A 25,316-nucleotide genomic window follows, 5' to 3' on the forward strand; every position below is an offset into this window, starting at 1 on the left:
AGTAGCTTGCTTTTGAGGCTTTCTGCTATTGTAGCTATTCCATTATTGATTTTAATGTAAAAGTATTGCGTATAATTACCACTTAACATGGAAGCAAGTCAAACGCTACAACAACAACTCTCAGTGAAATGTGCCAAACTAAATAACAAAGAGTTGTGATGGCAAGCCATAAGTTTTAACAAGTGTAATAAGTTGTTGTTGTACACGAAAGTCTGCATATTTTGGTTGTAATGTTTATTGACGCGCATTAACAGGGTGGCACTAAATTTAATTGAAATTAATACGCAAACATTGTACAAGTAGTTTGTTGTTGAAGCTCTTGTTGCTTTACTGTTGTTGTTGTTTAAACGTGCGGTTGAAAGTTTTAAAGCCGCTCTTGTGGTATACGTACTTGTTGCATTTGTTGTTGTATGGTGGAACTTTTAATGTGATTGTCATGTTAACGTCTTATCATATTAAAATTAGTTCAATCAAATATTTGTTGAAAATTACCAGATTACTTTTAATTACACGAAGAGTTAGTGGTGTAATATTTGTGAGATGGTATTTCACTCAAAATAAATACTATATACTTATAGATATAGTAAATATGTACTTCTATGTAGTTTTATATTCGTATGTTAACATTTAGGCTCTGCTAGTTCTTATGGTATTTAAAAGTACAGTGACTGAATTATGTAATTAAAAAGTAAATATTTTAATTATTCTAACTGGAATAATTAATATTTATATTTAAATAGTTTTAGTTAAAACTTTCTTGTAATTTAAAGTTATTATTTACTTATGATTACTGTCAGATTACTTTTAATTACTCTGAGAGTTGGTGTCGTAATGCGTATAAAGATTTTAATAGGTAATAATACTATATGCATATAGTATAAACTAGTGACCTTAAGTTATTTCATTTTAACAGTGATTTAAAAGAAAATTAATTAATTATGTAATCAAAAAGTAATTACTTTGAGTGAAATTTTAAGATTCGATTTTTGTAAAACTTTAATTATTTATAATCAAAATGTATTTTTTAACGTTAAAATTATTATTTACTTATAATTACTTTCTGATTACCTTACGATTACCAAGCTCCTAGAGTAAGCTTGTAATGCAATATTTGTGTGTTTTTAAGACATATATTTGTATAAGTGCATAAATTTATGATTTAGTGTAAAAATTTTTTTTTTTTTTTGCGGGTGAGGAGGTGGAAAATGCCTTCCGCATCATCGGTACTATCGTCACAGCAGCGGTATGTGCCACTTGCAGGTCACTAAAAACCCCCCCTCTAAGGAACCGTCGCCCACCCTGGGACCGCGTTTGCATTACTTCAGGGTGACGTTCTATTTTTCTCATTGAGAGATTTACATCTGCGCACCTGCGTCCAGGTCCCGCTTTTTGATGCGTAGCACGATTGCTGCATATTTCTGGACCATCCCCCAGTTTCTTTCGCTCTCCAACATGACGCTGATTACATTGTCGGCGTTTATTGGCCCGACCAGTTCTACCACGGTGCGTTCTCCTTGCCAGCGTCCACATTCAAAGAATGTTGCCATGCTGTTATTGTATCTTTCTTTATTTGTTGTATTGCCGGGTGATTTCTTTAGCTCCCACACCTTTTTCCTTTCATATGCCAGTAGGTCGATTGGAGCATTGCCGCTTACAACTAGTATTGCGTCGCCTGATACTGTTCTGTAGGCTGATGCAACTCTGAGGGCTGCGGTGCGGTACACTCTGGCCACTGCCTTACGCCGGTTTTCCTTCTGAAGCGCGTCTGCCCAGATTTCGGCTCCGTATAATAGGACGCTGATTGTCGTCGACATTAGGAGCTTTCTCTTTTCTTGGCTGGGGCCTCCTATGTTAGCCATTAATCGGCTCAGTTGAGACGTGATCTTCGCTGCCTTGTCTGCGGCGTGCTGAATTTGTACCCAGAAGGTTAGTCTGGGGTCCAGTCTTACGCCTAGGTAGTTAACTGCCTTTTTTGTCCTAAGAATAGCCGCAGTAGTGTGCATGTTTATCTCGAGAGGTATGTGCTTGGTGCCTGGTTCAGCTTTCTTCGCGCTTCTTCTGTATCCCTTGCTGTGATTACTGCTGCAATGTCGTCCGCATAGCCAATTAGATACGATTCATCTGGCATTTCTAGTTTTAATATTTCGTCATAACTAATGTTCCACAGGTCTGGGCCTAGAATGGATCCTTGTGCTGCCCCTGACGTCACTGCTATTTGTCGTGATCCCTCTCTAGTTTCGTACAGCAGTTTCCTGTTACTGAGGTAGCTCCGCACCACGGCCCTGAGGTAGTCAGGTATCTTGAAGCTATTTTCGAGGGCGTCGATCATATCTACCCATCCAGCGCTGTTGAAGGCATTTCGGACATCTAGAGTCGCCAGCAACACTATTCTTTTGTATTTTTGCCATCTGCGCTGTGCTGCTTCTACGCTTTCTATGACGCACTTTATGGCTCCTATGGTTGATCTGCCGGGTCTAAAGCCGTGTTGTCTAGGGGAGAGTCCTCCAGCTTCGTTGATAGCCGCTTCGAGTCTGGGTTTAAGTAGGCTTTCGTACAGCTTTCCCGCTGTGTCAAGCATGCATAATGGACGGTATGCTGATGGATTTAGTGTAATATTTATGGTAATTAATATAAAATTATGTAATTAAAAGAGTAATCACTTTAAATTAAGGGTTAAAACTCAATATTTTTTTTACAAGCGATAATATTTTATTACAAAAAGTTTTTTTTTTAATTTTAAAACTATTTTTTATAATTAGTATTACCTTTATAGTAATTAAGATATTAAATTATGTAATCAAAAAGTAATTATGTAATTAAGACTTAAAGTGAAGGCTTAAATCTCAATATTTTTACTTGGGATAATATTTAATTTAGTTTTTGGAATTAAAAATTTTTATTAAATTTCAATTATCTTCAGAATACTTTTAATTACTTTCAAGGTTGACAGCGTAAGAGTTGTGAAGTTGTTGATAACTAGTACTAATAGATATATGGGTATATAAATATGTGATTTAAATTTTAATTAAATTATGATTTTTATTTTAAATTATTTTAAATTTTTATGGTTAATTAAAAATGAAGTTAAAACTAAATTAAGTAATTAAAATGTAGTTACCTTAAATGACAAAAAATTTTTTTGTTTAATTTAAATACGATTTTATTTTTATATTATTATTTTTGCAATATACAAGTATTATTTACACATAATTACTTTCAGACTACCTTTAATTACTCTAAAATTTAGTGTTGTAATGCTTGAGGATTTTTAAGTGATAATACATATGTAGGTGTTATGGGTGTGTAAATTTACAAATTATTATTAAGTTATATAATCTTTGTTATAATTAAAAATAAAGTTCAAATTAAATTAAGTAATTAAAATTTAATTTTAATTATATAATATAATTAACTTAATTAAAAATTTAAAACACATTTTTTTTATCTCAATAATTTTTTATTTCTTTGTTTTTAATTGTAAAAATATTATTTTCTTATAATTACCTTCAGAATATCTTTAATTACTCTAGTTAATTTAGTGGTGTAATGCTTGGAGTTTTTTAAGTAGAAATATATGTACATATGGGTGTATAAATTTTTTAATTAGCATTAAGATATAGCCCTTATAGTAATTAAAAAAATAATATTAAAGTTAAATTATGTAGTTAAAATATAATTACTTTAATTAACAATTTAAATTTTGTGTGTGTCTATAATATTTTATAATTTAAAATTAATATTTTTTATAGATCGGAAGAGCATTTTAAAATTATTAATTAATTAATAATACTTAAAATTTTAATTAATTAACAACAATTTAATTTTATTTAATAGTAATTAATTAAATATAATTTTTAAAATTATTAATTAATTTAATTATTATTTTATTATAATTACTAAAAATTATTAATTAATTATAATTACTTTTAGATTAATATTTTTTATGTTAAAATTTTAAAATTAATAACTAATTAATATTACTTAAAACTATTAATTAATTTACAATAATTTAATTTTAATTAATAGTAATTAATTATTTATAATTTTTAAAATTATTAATTAATTAAATTATTATTTTATTATAATTACTAAAAATTATTAATTAATTATAATTACTTGGAGGTTACTTTTAATTCTATTAAGCGCTTGCGCACACTAATTTAAATTCATAAAAGGCCAATAGTATATAATTTCCAAAGTAAATAAAAAATAAAAGTTTAATATTGTAATTAAAATGTAAACAGTAATTATTGCCAGTTAAGCCTAAATATATTTTTTTGTATTAAAGTCAAATTTTTATTTACACATTTTTTTATATATTAAAATTCAAATTTACTCTTTTTCCTTTAAAATAAAATATTAAAAATTATTTTTAAATAAAAAAGTATTTGATTTGCGATCCTGCCAGGAGTCGAACCTGGAATCTTCTGATCCGTAGTCAGACGCGTTATCCATTGCGCCACAGGACCGTTATAATCGGGCGCATGGCGATACACGACACTTTTAAAAATTATATAAATACACATTCACACACACATTCTGCCATCGCCAACAACAATGCTTGAACTTTTAATTTATTCGTTATTTACTTAAGAAAACATCACTATTTATAGCTTATCCGCACTACAAATATTTGTATTCAAGACATCTTCTTAGTCTTCTTCTTCTTCTTCTTGTTCAAATAAATACTTATAGTGAGTTTTTTGTTGCTTTTTATGCTTTTTACGCACGAGTGTTATCTTCTTGTGATAGTTTTGAGTGGTTGACCGCATAAAAAACCTGTTGTTGTAGGCTTCTTGAAAGTGTTAAACATATAAACATAAGTATGTATGTTTGTGTATGAATGTGTGGAAATGATTGTATTTAAATTACATGTACATATGTATATATGTATTTACGTTTGTTATTTAATATGCTATGTTAATTTCTTCATTAACATTTATCGATAATTTTGGTGCTTTGTAGAGTATTGTCTTCTTTACTTACAGTGTAACACAATAGTATGAGTAAATCATCTGTTACTTTTATTTAAGGGGTTATTTATATCTACTGAATTAAAAAAAATTGATTTTATATATCGACTATACAGATATTTGGGAATATTCTTCGAAAATTTGAAGTTAATCTGGAATAAGATGTAAGAATATTTTAACTTAGTGTAATCTGCTCCCAAAATTTAAGACACTTGGCACACGACTTGGCGCATTTTATGTCGAGATCTTAAATTAAAAGCGTACAAAATACAGCTTGTGCAAGAGCTAAAGCCGCTCGACCATCACAAGCGACATTGCTTGGCTCTATGTGCTCTTGATAAGTTCTCGATCCGACGTTTTCAAGCAAAATTTTGTTCAGCGATGAGGGCCATTTCTGGCTCAATGGGTGTGAAAACAAGAAAAATTTCCGCATTCGGGACAAAGAGCAACCTGAAGAGTTTCAAGTGCTGCCATTTTTTTTAGAAAAACAACATACTGGTTTGGTGTGGTTTGTTGGCCGGTAGAGTCACCAGACTAAATTTTTTCAAAAATGATGCCTGTGAAAACGTAACTGTCAATGGCCATTATAATCGACTATTTGATGCCTGAAATTGAAGCTCGTGATCTCGGTGGCATTAGGTTCCAACAAGATGGCGCCAATTTCCACACATCGCTTCAATCAATGGATTTATTGCGAGAACAGTTTGGTGAGCAGATAATTTCACGTTTTGGGCCGGTCGTTTGGCTATCAAGATCGTGTGATATCACACCATTAGACCTTTTTCGTGGGAATAGGTAAAGTCTAAAGTCTATGGGGCCACACTCGCTTCAGTTCAGGCCTTGGAACAAAACATCACGTATGTCATTCGCCAGTTATCAGTCGAAATGCTCGAAAGAGTCATCGAAAATTAGACTCAACGGATGGACTATCTGAGCGGCCAACGTTTGAAAGAGATAATCTTCAAAAAATAAATGCCAAACAATGTTCTTTCGAATGATAATGAACATTTCCCATTACATTTGAAATTTCTTTGTTTTTCTCTTTAAAATAGTAGGGAACCTCGAAATGGATTACCTTTATAATTAGTAAGGTGTCGACTTCAGTGCCTATTATCATTTATAATCAGAATTATTTACTCCATCAAATAAATTTGATTGAAAGAGGTTCTAAGTCGTTTAATAAATATGGGACCTCAGCGCCACCTGTCGGAGTTAAATTTTTGTGACAAATGGCTTATTTATATGATCTCTATAAGAACTAAGAAGGAATAAGATCGGAAAGTAACCTTCATGTAATCTTCAGTGAATATTCAGTGAAGGCTAATATTTGTTTGAACTGCATTGCAGAGTCGAATAATTAGCCCCACATTTTTATACATATTAGAAACCACAGCACGATTAGCAGATTTTCTAAAAGCGAATACATATTTAAAAATGCATAATCTACTTCTAGTCCAACATAAGCTGACATTTGCAACGCCGAAACCGCAATCAGTGAAGCGAGCAGAATGCCAACTGTGCACGAGGGTCAAATAGGTATTTGGTGTAGTTGGCATATTGGAAAGTTGGCAAATTCTTGCGGCATGCATGATGTATGCAACACACCAAAATAACACAGTGCCACCAAGCAATTGCTGCACCCAGATGTGTACGTGCCTTCAGTAGAAAGAATCGCATTCGTCAATTATGCCCAAAACGAATCAATTCCCTTTAGAAAAAGACATGGATATATGGGTATCAGTGGTGGCATGCGAGTGAACTTTATAAATCACATGCATATAAGAACGTACAGTGTTGTGAAAAACTGCAGTTGCTATTTTGAAGTAGCTGATTATACTGATAATGAGCTAATCGAAGGTGAGTAAGTTTCTTCGCTGATTCGATAAAAGAAAGCTGTGGAGCACTTAGACAATGCTTTCTTTATCGCATAAAATATCAGAAATATTGGTTTCAAAAAATTTTCGGGATATTCTTTGAACCCTCGATTTCACAAACTTGGATCCAACTTTAAACGTAGAAAACTTTCCCATGAGATATTTATATGAGGCTCAGAAGAGATCTGCAGTGGTTCCAGCGCTGTTTTCTCTGAATTTTATACCAGTTTAAGTAGTTGAAGATTAGACCTTCGACTACGAAATTCTAGACAGTACAAAATACCGATCCATGAATATAATTCGTTTGATCTTTTCGCTGTTTGGCGCCAATGGGAGATTCCAAGTTTGGCCAGATCCACTTCCTCTGCTTTCCCCGGCGGGTGCCGCATCGAATACCCTCAGAGCTGGAATATTTTCATCCATTCGGACGACATGACCTAGACAGCGTAGCCACTGTCTCTTAATTCGCTGAACTATGTCAATGTCGTCGTACATCTCCTACAGCTCCTCTTTTCATCGACTGCGGTATTCGCCCTTGCCAATACGTAAAGGACCATAAACCTTCCACAGAACCTTTCTCTCGAAAAATCGCACCGTCGACTCATCAAATGTTGTCATCCTCCACGCCTCTGCACCATATAGCAGGACGGGATGATGAGTGATTTATAGAATTTGGTCTTTGTTCGTCGAGAAGGGAATTTACTCTCAATTAAGATTAGATGAATGCGTCCAAAACCAAGGTTGTGCTGAAGACTGAACAAAATAAGATCAGTCTAGAGTTTCTGAAGCAATACTTGATTGGAGGACTAAAGATCTTACGGCGGTTTATTTATATAAGTTTAGGCAAATTTCCATTTCTACCCTTTATCGTTCGGATTACTATGACAAGAAATGTCAAAGAAGAGACCCGCGTTGAAATACATCAAGCCAACCTGAAGATCTGAGCAGCTGATTCCCTAAAATTTTCTCTCAACTCAGTCAAAAATTGTGGCAAACTTGTGGAATATGAAAGCACAGTGCAACAAACTGTTTACAAGTAACTATAAAACTGATAACGAGGATCTGATCAAACACTTACCGATCTAAACAAGGTTTCGGACGCAACTAACTTCCGACAAGCACTTATCGCCATTCGCAGTGGAGCCATCAACAGCTTCACCGACTGCCTTCCAGTGAATGGCGTACTCGGGGGAAACCACCACCCATTGCAGACGAAGAGCTCGAGTTGCCGCGAGAAACTAGACTGATCCGCGGCTTCGTGCTGGATACTTTAGCAGGTTAAACTCCTACTTATCCAGAATAGACGAAATATCCAATATACTTCCTGTGTGCAATGAGTCTCCGCATGACACTGGCCACCTCTTTGCATATGCCCCACTAACCCCACTTATCTGCTACACCTCTCCTTTTGTTCCGACCCCGTCGAAACAGCACGATTTTTGGGCCTTCCGTTGGATGACGTCGACAACAACTTGGCTAATCCTTACCATCTTTATGGGGACTAGGTACCCGGTAAAACAACAACAATAGGATCTGATGAAACACTTTACAGGCCGAGATCTCGATGTATCCCAATTTAAACTTCGGCAGCAGCGCTTGTAGAAGCTTGTTCCATAATAAAGTACTTGCAAAATAGGACGGACTAATTGTGTCTGCTTAATTTTTGCACAATACTGTACAGCGTAAATTTGGTCACCAGTTCCGGTCACAGTTTTGTGGGTTTGATATGTACGGCAGCTATACTCAGTACATAAATAAGTACAAGTACGTCAGTGGTAGTCTGGCAACCGCAGTTATAATGTTTTCGCATTCAATTTGGTTGCAAGTCGGTACGAAAATGTCAAAGAAGTGGCGCAATATGTACCAAGAAATATTTTTGCAATTTTCGGTAACAAGAAATCAGAGTAAATGGGTCATGTCATGTGCAATAAGCACAGCTGTAAGTCTCAATAGACTTCGTATAATGGGTGCAGCGTTTGGAGGTTATGCCGAAAATATTTTGGCAAAACTTTTTGTTGGAGATATGAGCTGGAGTCTAGAATAATTTTATAACAAACCGAAGTTTTAAATGCCAACAAAGCTTGTTGCACGTGATTTCCAACAGAAACGCATAAAAGCGGCTTGCACAATTGAAGCACCCATTAACAAAATCGAATGCATGCCTCATATGTATCAACACGATTTTAGAGAAATTGTTCGTGAGTTGCAAGCGATATATTGCAGCAGCTATGATATGCCACATCCTATACGTGCAGCTTGCGAACCTTTTTATTTATGCAACATGTCACAGTGGCACATAGTATAACGGTAATGCGTTGCATTCCATTTATTTTGATCGCATATATATTTATAACTTTGATTTTATTAGTGCATTTGATTTGTCATATGAAGGAACGAAGGAAGCAGAACGACTGCGGCATGCGAATGAGCTCACGAGCTCCTGGGAGTTGCGACTGTTAACTTTTCATATCCTATACTTATCTTGATAAAAAAAACGACTTTAGTAAGCCGGAGAGATAGTGGTTATCGTTACTGAAATAATTTTGAAGAATGCTGACGAATTGACAGTGCTGAGACGGTTAAAAATCCGAGTTCGTAGGCTCTTCCGTTATGGAAGGTTCTTTTGTTTGAAAAAATGCTGGTCTTTCTATAGAAAAAATATAAAGCTGAATAATATTAAATCGGTACTTGACAGAGAAGACCGTGACATATGAAACATATGTATGTATGTCCAGCGAGCAATGAATCCCGGCATGACACTAGCCAGCTCTTTGCATACCCTAATCCTCCACATCTGACACCCTTCTCCCTCAGACACAACCCCGTCGAAAAAGCACGTTTCCTGGGCCTTACGTTGGCTGAAGTCGATGTCAACTTATCTAATCCTTGCCATCCTAACGATATTTAGGTCCTCGTTATAACAACAATAACAACCGATAATATAATTTAAATTCTGGGAAAGTTGGAAGAATGGTAGGTATTGCACCAAATACTTGGAATGAGAGGGTTAATATAAATGATTTTTTTCTTGCTCAGGGAGTTCTGAGACCATACATTATCTCTACAAGCAATTTGCTCTAAATCTATAACTTAAGAAATTGTCTTGAAAGCTTTACAAAACAGCCGTTGCAATTTTTCTTGCAATCCACCGTTAAATTTTCCACAAAGAGCTTACAGTAATTAGTTGAGGTTAGTCTGGTAAGCTCGTGCGTCACGCAAAGGCTAGTTTCGTTTCTCAGCAATGTCAGATGGAGTGCGGTTACGTAGTTCTTAAGAACTAGTCATCGCTCAGTATGCCAACGCTTGACGGGTACTTTAATAGGTTCTGCGGCCTCACTATCGTTACACCTTCTGTCATATCATCGACCGCCAGATCACTACATCTTTGAAGCGTTGCCTTGCTAATGCGGATCAATTGCACAAGAGATGCTCCATTCTTTAACTGGTGTTTTGCTCTTGCCATTTCCTGTAGACATCTGCAGCGGTCAGCCTCTTTTTAAAGGCGTGCAACGCCAACAGACTGTGATGAGTGAGTATTCCAATCTTATGTACATTATATAGTCTCTTCTATCAAGTTTGAGCAAAAACTGTATTTTTGATCTACAGATTCTCATTCCGATAGCTCATTCCATCGTATTTTTCTGTTTGTTTAATGCTCTTGTCCACATCGTCGTAAAGACAATGTATGGATAGGTTGTCAAAAAAGTCTTGCGGTATTTTCCCTAGTTGGCGCTAAAAGCGCGTAGTTCTAGTTTTATTCGTCGCATTGGGTCATGCTATGCCTTTTTGGAAAGCTCATTTCACGCACTAACACTTGTTTGATTGATTGTTGTTTCTTTTAAGTCGTTCGTGAGTTATAGCGTCGCAAACATGGAGCAAAATAAAGAGAAAATACGGCATATTTTACAGTACTACTACGATAAAGGCAAAAATGCATCTCAAGCCGCCAATAAAATTTGTACAGTTTATGGACCCGATACAGTTTCCATTTCCACCACACAACGATGGTTTCAATGTTTTCGTTCTGGTGTAGAGGTGGTCGAAGATGCGCCACGCTCCGAAGGCCTGTTGTCTAAAAAGACCGGCATAGTAGCAGCCGTAGCATCGGTCAAGAGCCGGGCATGAGTCATCAAAAATTCATTTCAATTTCAATAAAAAAAAAAATCAATAAAAATACCGCAATGTTGATCCCATTATCAAATGACAGCCGTACACTACCCTTGGCAATCTCGTCCGTTAACTCATTGCCTCTGATCCCATTTGTGATCTGGCAGCCGGTAGAAGTAAAGTCGCTTGTTCCGGGTGAAGCTCTCCACTGCTGATCTGCTTGCCAAGACACTTTTGGCCGACATGCGAAACGAGCTTATTATTTTGATTGTTGCTTAGCTGTTTACGTAGGTGTTTAACTCTCGAGTTGCCTTCAATAATCGTTTTCTTGTTAGAACTATAAAAGCTTTTTTATTTCAGTCTCTAACAAGCCTGATTCTGAAGCAAGGTTTGGAGTAGTTCTCGTGGTAATAACACCTCTTCTTTGCCATTCACTAGAGTTTTTTTTCTTTGTTTTGATTCTTGTGAAGGGTAGCCCGTAGAATTCGTTCGAGTTTAGTCCTCGGGTCTTCGATCTTAGTTATATGTGGTATTCCAAGTCGAGGGATAGTACTGATGAAAATAGAAAGCTCTCATTTATTCCAATATAGCTCTGTAATGACAAGCTCTGCAATTATTTAGAGCCTTTATTGAAGACAACGAGTAAAAATCCGATAACTTTGAAGATTAAGGATATCTCGCCTTTAGATCCGATTCCTTCACTTATCCATCTGCTGCTTCAGCTATTAAATTTTAAATATAAGATTTTCCGCCCATAGCGTTAAAATAGCTGTCAATTTCGATTAATAACAGGCAACATTTGTAAGTCGTTGCTTGAGCGTGTAAGTCTTACATATCGACATTGTAAATAGGATTGCATTAATATTTGCTCATGCCGCCGCTTCAGCCAAGAGTAATTTCCACTGATTACCTTTCGCATAATGACGCACACGATGAGTAAGTAAGCCGTTGATTTACATTTATAGATTATAAGTATGTAGGTATACATACTTACATATACATACATTTATACATTGACGGCATTATCTTTAATGTTGTCACGCCTGCGGTTCTGTGTTGCTGTCTTTCTCGCACGTTTATTCCTTTCATTTCATTATGTCTCGTTGAGTAATTTAATAGAATTATAATAAATGTTAAAAGCTTTTAATTCGCATTGATAAAATCGTATTTAATGCCTCTCTTTCGCGCCAAAACCAGTCAGGCTGAGCGCGGTTTTTCAATGGATAGAGCTCGGGCGCACGACTTTTTGCAGTTACTGTAGTTTTGTTTTTCACTTTACTTGTTGTTGGCGTTAATTTTTGTGTTTGTCGAAGGATGAAAATATCTTATGAAGAATTTTTCAGTTTTTTTCATTTAAATTTGGTTTATAAAAGCGCTTTCAGGCATGGTGAAGACAATACACTGGCGAATTTGGTGCTTGTAGAGCCCAAAATGAGTTTGCCGCTGAGATAGAATCTGAAATTACAAAGAAAGCTGTTTCCAATGGTAATTTTTTTGGGCAGTCACTGTTAAATGTTCGACTTTATTATGACTGATAGGAAAAAACTGTTCCTAGTTTCTTTTCCCAGTCAAAAGCGACTTAAAGCTTGTGACACCATTTTGTTTGTTCGACAAATATTAAGACGACCATCAAAAACCTATGGAAAACTTGTGTTATGAGTTTATTTATCGATAAGTTTTATTAAGACTTTCTCCGTTCCCAAACCTCTATTGCGGTTTCATTAAGATATCCCTTTAAATGTAGTATCTGAGTAAAATAAGTGAATGCTATTGGGTTCAAAGTGAAGCTTATTGGGTTCAAAATGAAGTCCAAACTAACGATGCGACCTTCCTCTTCATAAAAACCCAACGAACTTCTTATAGATGAGAGTATCACCTAAGCACTGGCCTGGCACGCTGCCCGCTTTTCTCTTCTGGAGCCAGCTTACAGTGATGTCACCATGCGACTTTCACATCACAACACATCAACACATCTCTTTTATAGAGCCAGCTTACAGTGATGTCACCTTGTGACTATCACATCACAACACATCAAGGCGCGACTGTCACCCAAGCACTGGCAAGGCACGGTGCCTGCCTTTCTTTTATAGAGCCAGCTAGCAGCCAGCTCAGTGATGTCACCTTGTGACTATCACATCACAACACATCGAAGCGCGAGTGTCATCTAAGCACTGGCAAGGCATGGTGAATGTCTTGCTTTTATAGAGCCAGCTGCAGCCAGCTTAATAATGTCATCTTTTATCAAAAAAAGGTTTTCTTGACTTTGTTAGGCCATGCTGGTGGCTTTTCAATTGACCTGTTAACGCCAAAGCAGAAGAAGAAGAATATCATTGCCTCAACTTTTTGCAAGACGAGGTGGTCTACCATAATTTTCTAACTTAAACCATATTTTTAAGATTACCAGAGGCTACTACCAACTCTTCATACGTTAGACGAGCTCCTGCTTGACTCAGCAAGGTCTATAGCGCTGATCGCATTAATGATTCAGCAGATATCATTATATGGACCTATTCGCTCAAGCCAATTAGAGTTCAAAAATAATACAATGGTGCCTTAAAGATGAAGACAAGCTTAAATCAAGTGTAATTCCGTCGGTATGCGTTTAGTATTTTTACCTCATTCTCTAACAAATTCAGTACTCTTCGCAAAACCTAAAATAAGTTCGAAAAGTTTTTACAAAGAGGAAGGCTAACTTAGTTTTATACGGCTTAGAAACAGGAGGGTTTCAGTTGCTTAAGTCTTCATAATCACCTGAACGTGTATAATCACAGCCAATGGGATTGTGTGGATCCGAGGTGATCAAAACTGCTTTGCTTTGTGATTAATGAGAACTATAGTGGGGGTACTTAAAATACTGGGGCTCTCCAGGTCAGTTTGAGCAATGATTACCCAGAATTTTTTGAATTCCTGAAGAATACAGTTTTCCGAAAAGTAAAACTTAAAGCCTTAAAGCACAGGTGGGCACCCTTCACCAGCATGCCCCCGTTTGTCGGGCTTCCTCATGAATGGAGCGTAAAATATGTTAATCGTGAGCAGTTAGATTTCGCGCACACTGCGAAAATTTGACGCAATTACGCTCGCGGCCAACAGCTTGTGTCGAATGCGCGCTTGCAACAGCGCCAACTGCAACATCAACGGCATTTGTCACAAATCTGCCTGCCACGCAGGTAAATTTACGACTAAGTATTCATTTCAAAATGAACGAACCAAAAAAATAAACGGGAAAATGAAGAATCCACGCCCAGAGCCAGCAAATGCGCACTAGTGTAGCGCGTGTTGGGTGCAAAAACTCATTAGTGTGGCAAATCGAAGTGTTTGCGATGCATCAAATTGTCGGTCGAATTGAAAAGCATGCCTGCGGCTGGGCGAACTATGCGTAATGATGTACGGTTAGGTGCGTGTTTTTGTTGCGCTGCCGTTGCGTAACCCAAATTCGGTGCCTGCTAATGCAAGCGCACACAAAGTACACAAATAGAAATACAAAAACAAATTAATGCAATGAAATCGATGCACGGCAACATTTTGTTGTTGTATACGTAATTATAGACCAAAGTGTTGTTGTTGTGCGAAACTTTTGTGTGACAGATGTTGCATTATAAAATTCGCATTGTTGCATTGTATGCTTTCGGCGTTGGAATTAATTGTTGATGCAAATATTTTCTCTTTTTTTAAGTGTTTTTTGAAACTTCTTTTTTTTAGTTTGAAGGGTATAATTTAGTATAGACCGAAAGTTATAAAATCATCTCTTAATCTTTTAATGTGTCAAGGTGTCAAAACCCACTAATTGAAATTAGTTTGGACACATATCAAAATTGGGGTTTGAAACTTTGCTTATGTAACTGTAAATAGTTTTTAAGCCGTGCAAGGGTTTTTTAAGAGCTACATAGTCCTTTTAGTATATATTATAAGCATTTCATTTAAAAACATCACAAGCTTTTCTATGTAATTCTCTCTAAGGATCACTCCAACGGCGGCTCATAAACTAGCGCTAAGCTTGCTATTTATACAAATCTTCTCTGAAAACTTCCCGGCAAAATTAGCGACTATTGGCTGCAAGAGAATTGAGATTGGAATGGGCTAAAAATAGTAAGACTTTTTAATTTAAATTTCGCACGAAATCCCATTCGTCGAGATTTTTTTTTCTATGTTGGTATGACTGTCAGTGTTAGTCACAACAAAATAATTATTGGTGATTAGTATACGCTTATCTTTCTGAAGTACATGAAGTGCATTCGGCGATTTAACGATAACTGAATTTATTCAAGAAAGAAGTTTAATTAAATTTTGTGTGCGGAACCAAATTTCTGGTTCCGAAAGATTTAGAATGTTGGAAAATACCTTCAATGATAACTTTTTTTCACGAGCAAATGTTTTTGATTGCTACAAACTATACAAAGAGGTTCGAGAACGCGTTGACCACGAATCACGTCCAGGACGGCCATCAACATAAACTGATGATCAACAAGTCTATAAAATATAGGAATGGGTGCTTAAAAACCGACAATAAACAGCCAGAGATCTTAGTGACATCATTGGATTATCGGAAGAATCCGTGTAAATAATTTCGAAAGATCATTTGGGCTTAAGAGTAGTGAAAGCGCGATTGGTTCTAAACTCAAAATTTTTTTCGAAAACAGCGCCACGTTAACGTCTGTCAAACAATGATTTCCGACTACCTGGAGCTCATGAAACATTTATTACTAGCGAAGAGTCTTAGATTTATGCTTAGGACACGAAAACAGACGATCAATCGGTCGAATATAGTGACAATGGTGAGCCGAAGCCGAAAATCTAGGTCAAAGCAGGTCAGAAATCAAGGTTATGTTGACAGATTTCTTCGATTATCGAAGTATGGTACACTCCGAATTCCTTCCGACCGGCCAAACTGTCAACAAGGGATACTATTTGAGTCTTATGCGTCATTCGCGGGAGGCTAGGTACACAGAAGCCGTTTTGAGTCATTTGAAGACCTTCGAGCCAAGCTCGGTGGATAATGGCGATTTGGTAAGCACCCATTACATGATGCCACTTATCTATAGGGAAAGAAGGTTATGGGTAAATATAGAAAAATACTGTTGTCATAAAGGTTGTATGTTAGTTCTGACCAACACATTGAACAATTATACGGATGGTTTGAAAACTGTAGACAGAATATATTCAAGCAGAGCTCTTTGTTATTTGGAAAATCTCGAAGCTAGCATCTAATGCATGTGCGCCAAAGACTGCAGGAAATGTCAAGAGCAGGACACCAAGAAAATAAAGGAATATCTCTTGAGTGCTGGATCCGCCCTAGCAAGGCAATGCTTCAAACATTTGGGAGCCATGAAACATTGGCAGAGGTACTTAGCTGCAGAATATGTTGAAACTCACATTAAGCGCTGGCATCAGGAAGAAACAGCACTCTCTCTGGCATTAAGGACCTTAACTGATCTATGCGAGGCTAACGAGCGTATCAGACTAACCTAATCTAACTTTTTTCATTCCTTTATTTTGGAATTACCAGCTGTCACACATTTCAATCAAATATTTGTGACTTTAAAGAATTCTGTAAAAAATCGGCGATGCGGGAAGCTCTCAACAAACTGTCTTCCTAGAAATAACTACCACAGAGTGTAGAAGATAAAAAAAATGGTCCAAATTTTGAACTGGCCAAGTGGCATTTTTTATAGCTTCGCGAATATCAGCCTGATAGCGTTACCAAAAGCGATATTATTATGACAACTAAGAACAAAAATCCATTGGCCGAATCCATATTAGGACTTTCGATATTGTGATGGCCTAAATAACTGCAGGCAGTATCAATCAATTAGGCTATCTCTTTCACAGCGTTTCCTATAGAGGAGTTTTCTTTGCTGGAACTTCGTGTAAAACAGGTGTATTCTGTCACCTGAGTAAGCATAAATAACTAATGGCTCAAGACCAAGGTTGCCTCTGTCTTGTTAAAGCCTTGACAGGCCTCAGAGTACGTTGCGCTCCCGTCAACATTAAGTTGCTGTGTTAGTCGTAAGTTGAGATGACTTCTTCTTTAAGTTGGTCATCTCAGGGTCACCAAAATTGGTAATAACAAAACGGGGAGCATTGCTTACCGCCACTTACATATGTATGTTAGTAGGAGTCGTTAGAAATCTGCCGACAGATAATAAAGTTAGCGCTGAAGTGGCGATTTCGTCTCGCATTACCAAAGAAACCACTGTTAAGTTCATAGCGGGCTTCGGGCCTCCAGCAAACACTAAAGGCACCGTGAGAAAGCATCTGACGACAACTAAAAAGCTGAAGTAAGCTTATATTTTGATGAGCGAGAGCGTCAATACATAATAAGCAAATGCTAATAGATTATGGGTATATGCTCCAGATCCCCTTCCATCGTCCGCCGTTTGGAAAGGGTTCGAAAACGTGATAGGATTCTATACGTTTACTTTTTGCCGTTTTACGCTTGTACAGCACATCTCCAATTAAGGTTTTACACTCAACAAGTCAACACATACGCAAGAGCTGCTTTCATACACCCATATGTAATTATGTGTGCTTGTAATTTTATCAATAACTCGAATAAATGCCAGTTTCGAAAACTAATTAAACGAAAAATTCGTAAAAGCTAGTTTGATTTGATTCAATCAAGGTAATTTTGACAAATTCGCAGAAAATGTAACAATTTGATTCGCTTGCACTCGCTGAGGACATCTAACGAGCATAATTGTATTAGAGTCACTCATACGCCACGTGCAACCAATATGCGAACTCGCATACACACACACACACATACAACTAAACAAATTTGCCAAATTGCTACAAGCAATTTCGTCAATACAGGTGCGCCTAAGCACACACACACACACATACAAGCTAACATATATGTATGCAAGCCCGTAATGCGTGGCGTGCGTGTGTGTGTGTGGCAAAGCAAATCGAATGCAATTGAATTACAACAAAGAAATTGTAGTGAAATACCAAAGTATATAGATCTGATAGCTCCACAGTTTGCCAGGCCTGATGATGTTACTGTTGCTTTTGCTGCCTGTTGGCTTATTTCTGCTTTTGTTTTTTTGTTTTCTTAGGTTTAATACAAAAATTCCGTTATTTCCAATAGTTTGTGTGCATGTGTGTAGTTCGCAGTTTGTAATGTGATTTGTAATGATATGTGTTGCCGGTGAACGCACCTGGGCGTCGACTTGAGTTGAGTAAATAAAATAAAGTAAAATTCGGACGCAGTTCTCAGTTATACTCGTATAGTGGGTTATAGGCAATGTTCGATGAGAAAATTTTTATAAATTTTAGAAACATTTTCTACAATTTTTTTTTTTTTGAAATTTTGGCGGTTTTATATTGTAACAAAAAAGTAACCGGAAATTATAAATAAAACTCAAAATATTCATCAAATTTTGTCTCCTTAAAAGTAATCCCCACCAGATGTAATACATTTATGGCAACAATTTTTCCAGTCCTCGCAACACTTTTCATAAGCACTTTTTGTGAAGGCCTTCAGTTCCTTAAGCGAATTTTGTTTTATCCCTTCGATCGATTGAAAACGGTTTCCACGGAGCGGCAATTTCAGGTTTGGGAACAAGAAAAAATCACACAAAGCCAATTCTGGTGAAAACGGTGCTAGATCGTTGGTATTCATTGCGTTTTTGCCTATAAATTCGGTCATAATCTTGGCTCGATGCGATGGTACATTATCATCATATAAAATCAACGAATTGTTCTTCCACAATTCCGGCCATTTTCGACAGATGTTTTCACGCAAACGCCTCAATGCGGTTTAGGGACAAGTAGAGCAAGAACGCGTTTCTTACCCAAAATATGCACCAAAATCATTCGAACGAACTCGCGAGAGATGTCCAGCTCTCTTGCCATACTGTAATACATGCCTGAAGATTTTATGCATATAAATTTTTGAATATTTTCTGATCTTTTCATCAGTTGAAGAAGGTCGCCCAGAAAGAGGCATGTCTTCAATGACCTATCGCACGTATTTGAAGATTTTGTATCACTCATATGATTGTAAAAACTGCATCACCGTAAACCTTTTTCAATATTTGCAATGCCGCATTCCAAATTTTACGTATTTTCGAACTCTTTTTGAACCAGAGATCACGGCAACACCTGAATAGAATATAGTTTGATCTGAAGTATCTTAAATATGTCTGGTCGTCAATCAAGTCCTGTCAACGTAAGTTTGGTATACGCTTACTATTTTTCAAGAGGAACATTCTCCGAAAATAGTAAACGTATTTTGTCTAAGTTCTCATCCGCCTAAAATATTAGTCCATATTTTTTTTGAAACTCAAGAGTTATAGTGAGCTCTCCTAACTGATCATTGCTCTAGTGGTGTCCAATCACCAGCTGCAGAAGTTTTTGGAAGAAAAGGAGGTTGAAAAATCTCAACACTTCCCGTAGTGGAACAGTCTGCCACCTTTGTGAGATCAACCCTTAAATACTTTCAGATATGCCGCTGAACTAGTGGCAATAGAAAAAAATGATTTAAAAAACTAAATTTAGTAGTTCTATTTTATAGCTTAGGCTAAGTGTGATCGTCATCTTGAGTCATTGAACCCAACTTAACCTAACCTAAGGTGGTAGTAGACTTAGCTAAACAAAACTGTTTATGATTAACACGGTAATATTTAATCTTGAATGGACTAAGAAATAAATTCTCGGTAATATTATCGAAAATTCTCAATACTTTTAGTATTTGAAGATAAGGCTAACGGTGGTTGAATGGTGAGTGTTTAGTTTCAAAGGAAGAACTTATAGCTTCTAAGACTGCTGCATACTGATGTAACTAAAAGACGATAAGTCTTTAAGGCACATACCATATGTGTAAAGCAAAATGAGCAAAGGCTATATTCGGAAACCAATCACTATTCTTGAGGAAATTCATATATCTCTTCAAAAAGTAGCTGCATTAGGTATTAATGAAATCACGTATTACCTAAAAGTTTTTTATTGTTCGAGGAGGAAGCATCGAAAGTCTGAGCGCCATGTCAGTATGGAACTTTCATCCGAACTAAATCTACTACCGTCATGTACCGATCCCTTCATTGCCACAGTCAAGTATAATGTCGCCAAAGAGTATACTTGTAGTATTATATAAGAGTCTATTACCTAAGAGTCTATTGCTATATACCAAAATAGCGCTAAAAATAGTTTTTTGTGCAAATCTCGGTTGTAGTAGAGAAAGTATATTAAAAATATTGTTTTAGCTAAGTTCATCACCATTCGCTTTGGTAGCAAACTCGGCTAAACATGTATTCACCTTAAAAGTTTATTGAAATTTTTAAGTATTTTATGTTTTAAGTCGATTTTAGGCACAAAAAAGGTACGACACATTCTCAATTAAACTTTTTTTCTAATTCTTATTAAAAATTTTTGCCTAAAAACCTTATATTTCACTATTTTAGACTACCCTGTATGCTTTTGTGTTGGTGGAGATTTGTGTATATCTACCTCTAAGAAAGAAATGCTTATCGAACTTCAAGTTGTGTCCACCGCATTCAGGTCCAGGTATTTTGAGAAAACACAATCGTGTTGTCGGCTGACAAGCATTTTACCAATATTTTGCTATGCGACAGGCCAAAGCACGAATATTTGTTTGACTTGCCAATATAATTCGCATGTGTCTCTGTTCTTCGTTTTTCTATACCCTGTACAGAATACACAAGTATTAAGAATGTTACGAAGTTTTTAACACAGAGCTGGAAACATTAGAGACTCTATAAATTATATTAATATGAATTATCAGCGTGACTAACGGTGTCGACTTGGGCATACAAGTCTGTCTGTCCGTATATATATTGCTCAGTTTTCAATAAATGGATCTGAAATTCATTACTCGTCTTTTGTAAAGAAGCTGCTCACTTGTCGGAAACGCAGATATCGGACCATTATAGCATATAGCTGTCATACAAACTGAATGTTCAAAATCGAGTTCTTGTTGGGAAAACTTTTTCATTTGACGAGATATCTGCTTGCAATTCAGTTTGAATTATTGTCGAAAGCAAAGGTACAATCTCTGGAGAAATTGTTCAGATCGGGCAACTATAGCATATAGCTGTGATATAAACTGACCGATAAAAATCCAGTCTTTGTTTGGAAAAGTTTTTTATTTGACGAGATATCTTCTCGTAATTTGATATAGATTATAACCTAAAGCAGTGTTACAATCTTCGAAGGAATTGTTCAGATCGGGCCACTATAGCATATAGCTGTCATATAAACTGACCGATAAAAATCCAGTCTTTGTATGGAAAAGTTTTTTATTTGACAAGACAGCTTTACGAAATTTGACATGAATTATTTTCGATACCAACGGTACAATTTCTGGAGAGATTGTTCAGATCGGGCCACTATAGCATATAGCTGTCATATAAACTGACCGGTAAAAATCCAGTCTTTGTATGGAAAAGTTTTTTATTTGACAAGATGGCTTTACGAAATTTGACATGAATTATTTTCAAAACCAACGGTACAATCTCTGGAGAAATTATTTAGATCGGACCACTATAACATATAGCTGTCATACAAACTAATAGATCAAGATCGTATCCTTGTAAGGAAAATTTTTTTATTCGTTGAGATATCTTTATGAAATTTGGCGTAGATTATTCTTCAAGACAACTTTACAATCTCCGAACATATGGCACAGATCGGACCACTATAGCATAAACCTGCCATACAAACTGAGTGTTCAAGTGCTATTAATGAAATTTTTTATTTGTAAAGGGTATTACAGCTGCGCTGCAACCGAAGTTAACGATTTTTTTTTCTTGTGCTTGAAGTTTTTTTGACAATTCACCCACTTATAAATACACCTGTACCAGCTCATTGAACTGCTTAGTCAACGCCAGCAGCAATCACATGTCAGCGCTGCTTAACTTGTCATCATTGCTATCTGTTTGGGGGCTAACACGGCTCGGCTGCTTTGAAAGCTTTGCAAAGCTGCGCTTGCTTGTCTATTTCATTTCATTGAATTTACAGTTCACCGGGGGAATACTAAGATCACATATGTATGTACGTTGTTGTGTGTTTATTATTACTTTTTGTACAGTTATTTTTCATTTGGCGATTTCATGCTGTCACTGCTGCTTCCTGCTGTCGCCTGCAGTAGACTTGTCCATACAAAACTTGACTGGCCGATTACGTTTGCGATTTCTTGTGAACGACAACTTAGTGTGAGGACGGGCATGCAGAGGTAGGGGAGGAGAGGGTTGGGAGAAAAGTAACCTTTGTAAAACGCTCTTGTCTTTATGCTGCTTATTTTTTGTATATGTGTGTGTGTGAATTTGCTAGTTTTCACATACACATGCGTGTATGTGTGTACTTGCGTGCATGTGTGCGTGTGTACGTGTTGTATTTGTGTTAGAATCAGTTGAAAAATTGAATTCTAATAGGAAATTAGAGTGCAACGCAAAAGTTTTCGCAATTTTCGTTGGAACGTTCGAACGTCTGCCCGCTTGCCGCTGCTGGCCGCAGCGATGTGTGGGAAAAAGTCCAAAGAAACCAATAAAAAAGTAAAAAAGAAATACAAAAACACAGTGCAGCAAATCACTTGCGCATTATGCTATGAAACAAATGTTATTTCGAATTTCGCAACCAGCGGACATTTTTAAGTGCATGCACGTGTGTGAATGTGTGTGTGTGCTTCTCAAGTGCATATGTTTGTGTGCATTTTTGATAAATCAGTTGCTGTAGTTGTACGAAATAGAGTTGTTGTTGTTATTGTTGCTCAAGTAAAATAACTTCCGTTCCGTTCAAACAATTTCACTCAATTCGTTTGCACTGCAATCGCACACACACCAACATATGTACTTATATACATACATAGTATGTATGTAGGAACATATCAATAAATAAGAGCTTAGACGTGCTACATAGCTGAGAAGTTGGCGTTTGAGCGGCTAGTTTGAAGAATCCGTGAAACGAAATTTTTCTCTAAATTTCAATATAAACTCTCTTTTGCTCTGAAAGCTTATATTAGCTTAAAGAATCATGTAGAATAAAGGTAAGTTGTTTCTTTGGGGGCTAACTGAAATACTAACCCATCAACAGCGTTTATTTCTATATTGAGATCGGTTTAGCTAACCAAGCTGAATAATTTTCGTGTAAAATTTTACCGTATTTTAGTCAAGCCGCTTGCTTGCGCGCTCTGTTTTACGCTTGGCAACAGTAAAGTTGAAGTTTTGTTTTTGAAATCGTGGTTTAGTAGCATAGTAGTGTAGGTGTTGATTTATACTTTAACAGTGCCTCCGTCTGTCCCTTAATTGAGTCAATTAGTTAGTTAATTAGCGAAATTTCTTCATATTGCCTTGGCTAATTGACTAAATTAAGCGTTATAAACTTCAAAGATTATAGACTTTTTGGGCAGTTCCCACATCAGTCATTTCTACATGACAGGTTTCCAGAGATAGTAAAAGTCAAACTGTCTTATAGCCTTTTCCCACAGCCAAATTAATTTAGTATATTAAAATTATAATTGAGAAACCAGTTTCTGCCTTTGCATGGCCAGATACTCGATTAACGATAGGTTCCATTAACGATCAGTTGTTGTACTTGCTTGTGTTCCTCATTTAGTATTTTTTGTAATGCTTAAAATTTAACGGTTGATTGCTATTTTAACACGTGCGCATAACCAAATTAACAGCCTGTAGAACAACCGACAGAGTTGCATTCCAGTTGCAACACGTTTTGATTAAGAATTAATGCAGTAAAATAAGATTTTTATTTTGTATCGTGTATAAGCCGGTCAGTAGATCAATTAACTCATGTGCGAAAAGGCCATTAAACGACTCCCCTCCCATAATAGTATCTATTATATGCCAAATTATCGTCTACGCTACTGTATTCATATAGAGTTCTTAATGTCGGTACAGCAAATATAACAGACCATTTTGGATATATTTGCTACATTTCAGCATGGGAACGATGACTCATTGCTGTTTTAGGAACTACAAAGGTGTTGAAAATCTCATCAGAATCCTCAGAGAAATGATCTTTAGTCATCAAAAAACATCATCATCATTAGTCATCATTAGTATTCAAAAAACATAAGGAAATCCTATAGGAAGTCTTTTGATTTACGACGATGTCAATTTGCGGTGAAAGATGTTGGTGGCACTATCCTTGCCCTTCAATAAACTATTGTCTGCCATCACTTAACCCATGTCTGTAGATCAGAACTTTTGTTTTTTTTTTACTTCTTAAAAGGAAGTGAAAAGTTTCGGCTTCGTCCGAATCTTCTCAGGAAGTTTATAGTTATTGCCAACTGATAGTTCTGGGAACTTTTTGGACCCATAATTTAATAAAAGCTGCGATACGAAGAATGTCAAGTTAGTTATACATTCATCACCCAAAATTCTGCACCAACTCGGTACTCACATGTGTTTTGAGCCATTTTACAATGTTGTTCAGCTTGAATGGATAACCTTCCAATTTTTAAAGGATTTCTAGGTTTTTTTTGTTATAAAGCTCGTTTAAATGTTTTTTCAGTTAACCACTTCCCAACTTTCAGTATTTGGAAAGTCGCTGAGTTACAATTTCAATGCAAGGACTCCATCCATTCGTAAAGAGTACTTTTGAAGGAGCACATTGCAATACTTTGCAGATGACTCGAAAACTGTGAATGAAATTGGGGTTATAGTGGGACCATATACATGTCAGTGCCCATGGGCTTTCACGCAGAGGTCTATGCCATTAGTAGTTGCACAAAGATTATTCTAAAGAAAAGCTACCACAGAACGGAAAGAAATGTCATTCTCAGTGATAGTCAAGAAGCATTCAAACCATGTCGTTCCTTGAAATTAAATCAGAAATGGTACTGGCGTGCATAAGTTGACTTAATATGGTTGCCACTGAAGTGACAGCTTGATAGTATGGATCCCTGAGCAGAAATGCAGCAATATAAGTCTTCTAGCTGATGTTTTGCAGAAAAAGGCTGTAGTAACCAGTCCAATAGCACCGGAGTAGCTCTGCCACTGGCAACTGGCAACTGGATTGGCCTCGCAATTGCTAGAAGAAGGGTGCTTCGTTGATCTGTTAGGACAGCAGAAGAGGGCTCAACAAATGTAGATAACAGGTCTCAGGATATTCCTCAAATATTAAACTATCTATCTAATTCCCAGATTTATATATGAAGAATGGGCATTGCCCTTCAGCCAATTATCTGTTAGTGCCGCGAACTTCGGGGTCACAATCGAAATAGGTGTATCCGATGCACATATTTTTTTCATTGGGGCCTTGAACTCTTTCTTAAGCTTATACCTTTGCAAGCTGTATATTATGCACAGCGTAAATTGCCCTCTGATTCCATGTTCTAAACTGTTTTAACCTTTTTTGGGTTACCGAAAATTTCGGCCAGCTTTTGGTG

General features: G+C 36.5%; 1 non-coding gene across 1 annotated transcript; it reads right to left on the reverse strand.

Annotated features, from left to right (window-relative positions):
• Positions 1-4,396: 4,396 nt before the first annotated feature.
• On the reverse strand, positions 4,397-4,469 carry Trnar-acg. The gene has a single exon. It is a non-coding gene; the product is annotated as a tRNA-Arg (tRNA).
• Between the last annotated feature and the right edge of the window lie 20,847 nt (positions 4,470-25,316).

This window comes from Bactrocera tryoni, chromosome 3 (assembly GCF_016617805.1).
Source record: "Bactrocera tryoni isolate S06 chromosome 3, CSIRO_BtryS06_freeze2, whole genome shotgun sequence".
Lineage (NCBI taxonomy): Eukaryota > Metazoa > Arthropoda > Insecta > Diptera > Tephritidae > Bactrocera > Bactrocera tryoni.